This window comes from Schistocerca americana, chromosome 8 (genome assembly GCF_021461395.2).
Source record: "Schistocerca americana isolate TAMUIC-IGC-003095 chromosome 8, iqSchAmer2.1, whole genome shotgun sequence".
In the NCBI taxonomy this organism is placed as follows: Eukaryota; Metazoa; Arthropoda; class Insecta; order Orthoptera; family Acrididae; genus Schistocerca; species Schistocerca americana.
In genome coordinates this window covers 301,902,503-301,913,646 of record NC_060126.1, presented here as the reverse complement: position 1 = coordinate 301,913,646, position 11,144 = coordinate 301,902,503, and positions in this window count along the sequence as shown.

Here is an 11,144-nt window from a genome sequence, read left to right as displayed (position 1 = left end):
TCGTTCCCTATTTTCACTTAATGAGATTTTTGCATAAATATGATCTTTGATGTAAATCCATGTAGATGTTTTATTGATCATTTATGACAATTTATATAATTGTATTTAATCTATGGTTGTAATGTCAAAAGTAATTTTCTGTAAGAGATAAATCAAAATTTTAATTGTATTACTAATTCATACATAGGAAAAGTGGGTTTGTAATCATATTAAACTTGAATGGAAGTCTCTCCGCAACGGAACATGTTAGATGGGAATAGAAAAGTGGATCTGGTGGTCGAACTGCAAAGTTTCGGTGTGCCATGAGCCAGTAGGCGGCTACCAGGCAAAGGGTGTGCAGTTTGAGAACTGAATGAGACGAGAAGAACTGCAAGATTATATAATACAGCCTCAAATGGCGAAGTAATTTGGCTTATTATTCACGAATTACTTTGGTTATGTCTGTACTATGAAAATCTGACGGTAATAAGAGAATTTTCAGAGTCTCTTACACAGAAAGAGCCATGGATATTATTGCCGCCTTTTTTTGAATAGCACAAAAGACCGACACTACCATCACCTTCGTCTCAAATCATCAGCTGAGTACTATGTAACTGCATGGACCAGTTATATGTTTTTGTTTTCAATAATAAGTTTGTGTTCTGTAAATTTTCTGTTGAGCCACCGCCTTTTATCCCTAGTCGTCCACCTAGACAGTGTCCTATACCAAACGGTACGATTAATGCGAGTATCCTATTCAACTGAATTGAAAAAGAATTATTTTCTTTCACAAAAGTTAATAAACTTTATGTAGTTATAAAATACATAATTATTTTAGTGAGCATCAGTTTTGATATACTCCGCGTAGTTTACATAAATTCACAGTTACAGGTTTCATCAAAGTAAAATTAATAAGAGAAGATGTAAAATACTCAGTTCAAGGATTCTTCTTACTAAAATTACAGTATTTACAATTTCTTGTATTATGTAATTAACAGTATTTCCCATATTGTGTTGTGACTGGAGCGTTCAGCCTCCATCTGAGTCCACCGATAAATAAATGTGTGGATCCCCATGCTAAGAGTTGAGCCAGATTTAAATGTCTTATTACAATAACAGCAATCTAGAATAAGCAATTTGCTACAAATTTTCAAAGTTCACTACATCTGGGTATCACGTGTTCCAATTGAGCGAAATAATATTGTGAAGTTAATAATGCTCCGTGAGAAAGTAAATAATAATCAGTACAAAATATACAATTACTTCACAGCTATTTGAGTTGCAGTAATTCCCTATAATTAAAGTGACAAAAGAACCTCTTGTCCAAGTCAATAGTGCACCCAACAGTAGTAGTCATTTTCATTTACCTATAATTAACATTATCTTCTTACTGTAATGTGCAAATAGTAAGTAGTATGGAGAGCCAGTTGTTAACCTAGAAGCATAAACACTGCTCCTGTGTAGTCCAGACAAATCACTGGTAAATTACTTGCTAAATTGTGCTACTGTCATGTATCTTATCAACAAAACAGCAGTTCAGTATCAAGTAAAGTCAACGCCAGTAGTTATCTTTCTTTACGAACCATGTTATTGCTGAGTACAACTTTGCCTAGTTAGCCTGGTGACCGTTTCTTTTTACGTGATTGCAATTACACTGATTACTAATAGAACCTTGGTTCGATTCCCGTTTATCTTGCTACTACTTCCTTTCAATAGAAATCTTCAGGGAAAGAACTTCGTCCGATACCTTACCTTTACACACCGCCATGGTCACAAAACTAAAATCTTTTCACAGGAATAACATTATCGGCCTAGTACTATTTTAATAGTAGCCGGTAGTGTTATAAGGTCAGTACCATGTTACCATGTCAGGCCAGTACAATGTCAGACCAGTACCATATGACTGACCAGTACTGTGACAGTGACAGGGTGGTGGGGTGGGGAGGGTATGGGGGGGGGGGGAGGAGGGAAGAGCGGGGAGGCATCGAAGCGTAGCCTGGATTCGACCCATGTACACCCTGGCTCCACTCAGTCTGACGCAAAAAAGAAAAAAAAAAAAGATGAAAGGAGATAAAAATAAAAAAAGGGCTCAGTGATATAAGGCATGCGTACAGACTGCAGAATATTTCCGTGACCGTGGATCAGAATCCTGTTCTTTGATATATAATTTTTAGTCTACGCTCAGCTAAAAAAGTGATTAGCGTCAAGTTCCGTAAGAGCAGATTTTTGTAACACTGGTCATGTTATTTCACATACATGACAATTGAAAGATAATGTAGTGGAAAAAGACGTGTGTTGCGTGAACTATTTTGAATTGCAATGTTATTTGGCTGTTTGCTAATTGTAATCACAACAAAAAAATGTTATAACTGTCGACAAGTGAACGACAGAGAATATGGAGTTTTCATTAAATGTGTGCCTGTCGCGATTTTAGAATAATGGCTGCCAAAAAAATTAAAAAATAAAAATAAAAATAGGACAGTCGTGGGTGTTAAGGCTCTGCTTCCAAGACGGGGCACTCCACTGGCTCTGGTTTGAATCCGCCCTGCGGATTAAGGATGAGGGTCGGTGTGCCGGAGTGCCTGGGAGTGGATCTTTGGTGGTTTGCCACCTCGGTCTAAGTGAATGCTGAGCTGGTATCCATGGCTCGCCTCAGTTACACGATTCGCAAACAATTATAAAATTTTCATTCACTTTCACATGAATAATATTACACGCAGGCAGTTTATGTACTCATATTTCGTCCCGGTGAGGAGGGGGGAGGGGGAGCGGAAGGAGGTGTAACAAGGTGGCAACTGGCGACAGGAAGCGCATCCGGCCACCCCTTAAACCAACCATGCCAAATCCGTTAATAACCATGCCGACCCTGCGCCGATGCGGAACAAACGCACAAGAAGGAAAAGGACATGGATTTCATCCAATGTCCTTCCGAAGGTGAGTCCAGTGTCTTTGCTTAGCATTTGGCCTTCTCACCCAGTCTTAAATACTGAACACTAGATAAACGGAAATGACTCTTCTGGTCCTACTCAGAAAACTTCTGAACTGTGCGTACATTTGTTGGAGCATATATTACAACAATCCTTCAGTAAGGTCGTCGACAATTTCGTTCGTCAGTATTGTTAAAACGGTCTCAAGTGACACTCATGCAGGCTAGGTATATACACAACGTGCAAATAAAAAAAATTAAGTACATTATAGATGTTAAAATTCAGTTAGGAACAAAAGTTTTGGGCCGCAATCCATTTAAGAGCAAAAGACTGGCGCCTGTTTCTGTTGATAATTCCTACACCACAAATAGCACACGCTCTGGAGAAAGTCCTAAGGTAACGTGGCTGCTTGTTCACATCCAACAAAATAGATAGACTAGTTCCGGCTGAATGCAGTTCCCTTATTAACTCGATAAAGCCAACAGAGGTCGAGGTCAGAGTAATAGCAGCACTGTACTTATTTCTAAGCGACCTGCTATGAAAATAAAGTGGCACCCCAGACCACCACTTTTGATTGTCTGGCAGTTCGGCAGGCGACAGTCAATTTTGGTATCGTACCGCTGTTCAGGGGGTCACGAGACACATCTCCGGTCTGGAATCACATTGACTGGTGTAAAATTGTCTTCAGTGATGAGTCACGTTTCGAAATGAGCCTCGATGACCAACTAAGACGTGTCTGGAGACGAAACGGACCGCGGTGTGATACCAACCTGATTATCGCCCTGCCATACACCACGAGAGTCAGGAGTGATGGTCTGGGGTGTCATTTCTTTACATAGCAGTGCCCCTTTAGCTATCATCCGCGGCACCGTTTCTGCATAGCGGTGCGTCGACGATATCCTACGCCCCATTTTGTTTCCCTAAGTGGCAGGCCATCCTGAGCTTACATTTCAGGCAGATAAAGCCCACCTTATACGGAGAGAGTATTTTCTGCTTGTCTTCGCGCTCGCCAAATCCTACCTTGGCCAGTAAGGTCACTGGATCTCTCTCCAATTGAGAATGTTTGGAACATAATGGGCAGTACCCCCGAACCAGCTAGGGATTTTGACCATGTAACGGGCCAGTTAACAGAATATGGCATGATATCTCTTGGGAGGACATTCAACAACTCAGTCAGTTCCAAGCTGAATAACTATTTACCAGATGTTGGCTAAAGCGTTATTGACTTGCTCAGTTCATGATGCCCTTCCTCTTGAACAAATCATCAAATATTTTCTGAAACTGTAGTATTTGTTTATCCGTACGTGTAAATCAAATCTACCGATTTCCGTCCTATTCAGATAAATCCTACGTGGTGCGCTTTTTTTTTCTATTGGAGTGTATTAGTGTCGTCTGTGAATCTTTCCTGCTTTGACTGTTAGATATAACACAACAGCAAAGCAGTTGCGGCTTATGAAGAAATGCAAAGTTATGGAATCGTGCACGAGTAATGGAAATGTGTCTCTTTATGTCTCTTATAGGAAAATTGAATAATCCTTAGAGAAAAAATTAGCAACAGTGTGAATATCCAGTACTAAACATAGACGTAAAGCAAAGCTCAGGGTTCTGACCCCAATGGCCCAACCGGAAACGGCTGCCGGCCGTGTCATTCTTTACCAGCACCGTCACTAGATGCGGTTGGAGGAGCGTGGCGTCAGCATACCGCTCTTCTGGCCGCTGTCGGCGTTCTTGACCTTGCACCGCTATTTCTAATTCATGCAACTCAAATATCTTTGGGAATGCGGCGAATCGAACATGGATCCTCCACACAGCAACCATACACACTGAGCACTGAGCCACAGAGGCGGAAAAACACAGAAAGTAACGCTGAATGATGGAAAGAATATGTGGATGTTCTATATAAAGCAAACAAGTTGAAAACAATATCACGGAGCGGATAGATGATGTAGCGGAAGATGAAATGGTAGATATGGTATGTTAGGAGAATCTGTCAGAGTACTTGAAGACTTAGGTCAGAACTAGGCTCCTGGCATAGCCAACATTTTCTAAGAATTACTGAGATCGTTCGGAGAACCTATCATGGCAAAAGTGTTCCACGCAATATATATATATATATATATATATATATATATATATATATAGGTAGAGTATCCCGTATGAAATCATCGCGGTGAATCGAGGAAGTACAGTACATACTGACGAAACTAAAATGAGCTACAACATGGAAACTAAGCGTTTCCGGACACAAGTCCTCATAACATCTTTACTTTATTTGTGTGTGAGGAATGTTTCCTGAAAATTTGGCCGTACCTTTTTGTAACACCCTGTATATATATATATATATATATATATATATATGAACTATATGTTCTTTTGGACTTGTCTGAAAGAACAAACACCACATTGCCCCCGCCACCAGTATGAATCAAGACACAAAGGAATTAAGGATATTTAGCTGCTAGTGGGTATTGATTTTGGTCAATGTTGAAAATTTTTTTTTTCTATCTGAACACAGGTCGCCTTCTCCGTACGAGGGCGCGATTACCACTGTGCTGAGGGACTTTGATTAGGAAACTAGACAGTAAACGTAATAAGTTATTTCAACTATTTGGGCTTCAGATAACTGACGCTCGTTGAAGTAGAGATTATCCAAGATGCAGACTAGCCACAGCTATTAATGCGTTTCTGAAAACGAGCAGTTTGTTTACATCGAATACAATTATTTATTTATTTAACCTTCGGTCCACATCTTACATGGTGCCATAGTTTCAAACGTACAGTAATTTTATAATACATTTACCTAAGAAATAACAATAATTTCAGTATATATAAAAAAATCACAGTACGAAACTGCCGTTACTTAATAATTAAAATACCGTGCAAATATAAGGTGTGAACAAGTAGTATACGTCAATCATCGAGAAACCATCATGAGGAAGAACAAGTAATAGTGTCACTTATACCAAATTGTACATCGTACTTTAGAGAAATTAAACATAGACTATGAACGATATCCAGCACATATTCAAATAGCAAAGGAATTGTTAACATACATTAAAGATAATTACGTAAAATGATAACTGGTTTGTATTACTTTGTGTCAACGCCTACGAGATGTCGACTGTCGTAAAATTATGTTCAGTAGGCGTCCATAAGTTCTGTAAATTACAGGAGAGTTTTTCCAAAGTGCTCTGTAACACTAATTAATACCCTGCTATTCTAATTAGACTACCAAATCAAACAAATTACTACTGTATCTCGCAAGTACGCCTGTAACTAAAACAAACACAAATTATTGCGAATTTAATAAGTACTTCTTTATTTCATTTATGTACGGTGAAGGATTTGTGGAATGTTTTTGTGTACTCTGGGTCCGCTAGCTGACTGTGGGAGAATGAGGACCGCAGGGCAACGACCGCGGGCCAGTCGTAATATTGTTCCACGCTGAAAGACAGAGTCCAGAGAAAATCCACAATGAACACAGGCGCTGTCACAGGTGGTGTCTCACATTCCTGTAAGAGCTTCGCAGGGGGCAAGAGTCCATATTCGGTAGCCTATAAACTTACGTTCCGAGAAGCGGCGTAAAGTATGCTTTCTAAAAAGACAGGTATTAGCAGGGGGATGGGAAATACGAGGCACTCAGAGTGAGAGGAATCTGTTGGACCCAGGTGAGGCCAGCAGTAATTAATATTTAAATTTTGTTTGGGAGCCCCAGACTGGTTCGACAAAACTCTTTTTGTAGGTGCGATGAAGACTCGCGAGTGCATACATGTATCCGCTGTCATTAGCCAAAACCTGAAGCAAGTCTTATATTGGGAGAAAATTTCTGCTTTCTGCCACCTTCTAACTGAGAAATACGTATACTAGTTAATCGCATCACATTCCTAAGGAAATGAAAGATTATTGCTATTTTTTATAAATCTTTCATTGGTGGGAACACGGAGGATCTACAGCAATGGGCTAACGAGAATTTGGTGCTGAAACAACCAGCAAGATTCTGAGAAGGAGAGCAGATAGTGTCAGAGGGTGATATGTCTTCGCTTTGGGTCTGCAGAGAAAAGGGGGGGGGGGGGGGACTTCGTACTAGAGTTGATGGTAGATGACGGTGCTGAACTTATAACTCACTGCACCACTCCTCTCCACTTAAGTTTTACAACAATCGTAAGCGTAAGTCACATTTGCGTACATCGTGACGATGGGACAGCAAAGTAATTTGTCTCGAGCTGCAGCTTTGTTTTTCTGATTTAATTCACGCGGTCAGTTACTTGAACTCAACATGCGCTTAGGCAAAGGAACTGCGGCTCATTTGTACTTCTCTGGGCCTCCTTTGATTTGTTAACTACTTCATCAGTCACTGGCAGTTTGTCACCTTTAATTCGGTCACCACTGTTTAAATTCAGATGTTCAAAACCTTCCTTTGCAGGATTTTATTTTAATATTTAACATGATCTAACGGAGGCTGGTCTGTTCACTGTACAGCACACCGGGTTCAGGTCTTGTTGGTACTACAGACGTATGCTAAATGCTGAGCTGTAGTCTCACAGTAACATGTTGAAATATGATCGAAGAGTCGAATGTCACAAATACATCGTACACAAGCGTGCATAAGCAGCTCCGGGAGCCGTGAGTTTTCCTGAGGAAGACCTTGCCAGGTGACATCGCTGTAATCAACATTTGGACGTACAGGGAGTCTCTAGAAGGATGACCTCATTTTAAAACTCCGTGTTTATTGTTAAAAACATACTCAATCATGGGATGTATTGCAAAATACTCAAAAAATATTCAAATTTTAGCTGTGCTATTAAAAATACACTATGTTCCACGACGAGCAGTACGAACAACATCTGGATGGGCAGCTAAATTCGTCACAAACTTTACACGATGTATCTGTATTTACCAAAGTTGTGGCAACCGTTACTATGTTCTTCACTTCTCCTATGTTTGTAAGTAAACAGGAGATAAACACACTTCCTTTTACATATCTCCCCAAGAAAAAATCTCATGGAGTCTTATTTGGCGGTCTTGGAGGCCTGGAGTTCAGGGCAGTGTTTCGAAGTTCCTTGCACCTTATCCTTTCCGGTAGTGAGACACTAAGAAACAGGCGTGCGATGTTGTGCCACTGTGGGGGAGCTCCATCCTGTAGGATTAGGAAGTTGTGGAATAAGCCAGTTGAAGATAGCTCTCTCCATTCACTAATTTTTCCTGAAAAAAGAGAGGACCGTACATATTTTTACGAGAAATGGCACAAAAATGTTCATTTTAGATTAATCTCTTTCATTGTCAGTAACGTCATGAAGGCTCTGGAGTCCCCATACACTCAAGTTATGTCGGTTTACTGTAACGATAATATGAAACGTTCCTTTAGCAGAGGCTTGGTGAAGTCAACCCGTTTCCTTTTATCACCAAATCCGAAGAGCTTGAACTAATTGTAGTCTTTATGGTTTATAGACCAAACGGCGCCGTAATACTCGCAAGAGAGTCATATGAGGGCAGTGCCAATTCTCTGGTAGCGCAGCAAGAAGACTTTCGTGAACTCCGCTCAAACGTTTGCCGAATTCGTTCCACCATGTCATGCGAGGTCAACCTGGACTCTCATCTTTACACAGGTATATTGTCTTTTAAATTTGCCGATACCAATGAGAATGTTTTTGAGTGCAGGCAGGTAAGAGCAAAATCACCGACGAAAGCTGAATATAAATTACTGACTCACTATTTGCAAAACGCAGCACACAAACGTCTTCTGTTCGGACACCATCTTCAAATGGTTCAAATGGCTCTGAGCACTATGAGACTTAACATCTGAGGTCACCAGTCCCCTAAAACTTAGAAATACTTAAACCTAACTAACTTAAGGAAATCACACATATCCATACCCGAGGCAGGATTCGAACCTGCGACCGTAGCAGTGGCTCGGTTCCGGACTGAAGCGCCTAGAACCCCTTGGACACCGCGACTGGCTGCAAACTGTGAAGGTGCGCTGACTGACATACAACGGCAGTTTTCTGAAACTCTGGGCCACACCCATTCCTTGCCAGCACCTCCCATGTTTAGTAATTACTACCCTCAAAAATTGGGTTATTCTTTTTGAAACACCCTGTATAAGCGTTTGCACAATTTTATTTTTCCGAAATAAATTTAAATTTTCAACTTTGCTTCGGGAGAGAATACTGATACTCGTCCCAATTAGGACGGAAGATGTTAGAGATACCCAATATTACGGGCTAATGACTCTTAGAATGACCAACTTCGGATCCGATGAAAGCTTGGCTGCAGTGAGCATATTCAAATGGCTGTTAGGAGCAGTAGTTACGCAGAGATGATGTGTGCAAAGGATAGGCTGGCATACAGAGATGTATTCTTTATATCCTTTAGACTGAAACCCACAACAACAACAAAAGTTGCGAGCCGAGTTAAATCACTAAAGTAATGGCTAACAACTTGTTCCAGAGACGCTTGATCCTAGGTAGTATGTTTAAAGTGATTTTAGCCTATAGTCTCTCTGCTACTTTATTGATCGCAGATCTTTATACTGTGTACAATTATTCAACTTTCATGGTGAGGTTCATTCTCAAATCTGTCATTTTCTGTACACTAGTCACTTGTTACATTAGAATACCTTAGTACACTAAAGAGCAAAAGCCACTTGTACACCTGCTTAATACAGTGTGGGATCCCCGCAATCACACAGAAGTGCCGCAACACGACGTGCCATGGACTAGACTAATGTCTGAAGTAGTGCTGAACGGAACTGACACCATGAAACCTGCAGGGCTGTCCATAAATCCGTAAGAGTACGACGGGTGGAGATCTCTTCTGAACAGCACTTAGCAAGGCATCCCAGATATGCTAAATAATGTTCATGTCTGGGGAGTTTGGTGGCCATCGGAAGTGTTTAAGCTCAGAACAGTGTTCCAGGAGGCACTCTGTAGCAATTCTGAACGCGTGGGATGTCGTATTGTCCCGGTGGAATTGCCCAAGCCCGTCGGAATGCACAATGGACATAAGTGGATGCAGGTGACCAGACAGGATACTTTCGTATGTGTCACCTGTCAGAGTCGTATTTAAACGTTTCAGGGGTCCCATATCAGTCCAGCTGCACACGCCCCACGTCATTATGGACCATCCACTTGCCTGAACAATCCCCTGACGACATGCAGATTCCGTGGATGCATGAGGGTATCTCCATAGCCTTATACGTCCACCCACTCGATACAATTTGAAACGAACTAGTCTGACCAGGTAAATGTTTTCCAGTCATCAACAGTCCAATGTCGGTGTTTACGGGCCCAGGCGAGGCGTACAACTTTGTGTCATGCAGTCATCAAGGATACACGAGTGGGTCCTCTATTCCGAAAGCCAAAATCGATGATGTTTCATTGAATGGTTTGCACGCTATACTTGCTGACAGCGCACCACTGAAATCTGCAGCAATTTGTAAAGTGTTGGCACTTCTGTCTTTTCAGTCGTTTTGGTCCCATTCATGCAGGATCTTTTTTCTTGCCGCAGCGATGTCGGGGATTTGATGTTTTACCGGATTCCTGATATTCATGGTACACTCGTAAAATGGTCGTACGGGAAAGTCCCCACTACATCGCTACCTTAGAGATGTTGTGTTCCATCACTCGTGCCTCGACTATAGCACCAAGTTCAAACTCACTTAAATCTTGATAACCTGCCGTTGTAGCAGCAGTAACCGATGTAACAACTGCGCCAGGCACTTGTCTTATATATGCGTTGCCGACCGCAGCGCCGTATTCTATTTACATATCTCTGCAGTTGAATATGCATGCCTATACCAATTTCTTTGGCGCACCAGCGTATGCTGGTATGGGTTGTAACAAAATAGTAGCAGAGAACTTCGTCAGTTTGTGTGTTTCCCATATTATTAAATAAATTACAGACTGACGGAATTGGACCAATGATTGAAATGTAATAGTTGGTAGCATTCCAGATAAACCCTCCAGTGGCTAGTCAGGCACGAAGGAAGCGATCGTGCCAAAGGGGCATACGTAAAACGCTTTGATGGCTTAGGCGCCGGGGGTTATGGCTCTTCTGCGTTGTCCCTTAGGAGTCAACGTGGGTTGTGGTATTGTTACGATTCGTACCGGCCATAAACCGCAAGATGAGGCCATTGTTTGCCGACATAAAGCCAGCGCCCTAAAAATCGGTTCGATCCGTTTGGGGATCAATAAAGTCGTGCACTCGAGAAAGGAGGACGTCTGGTGGCTTTTCTTCCGG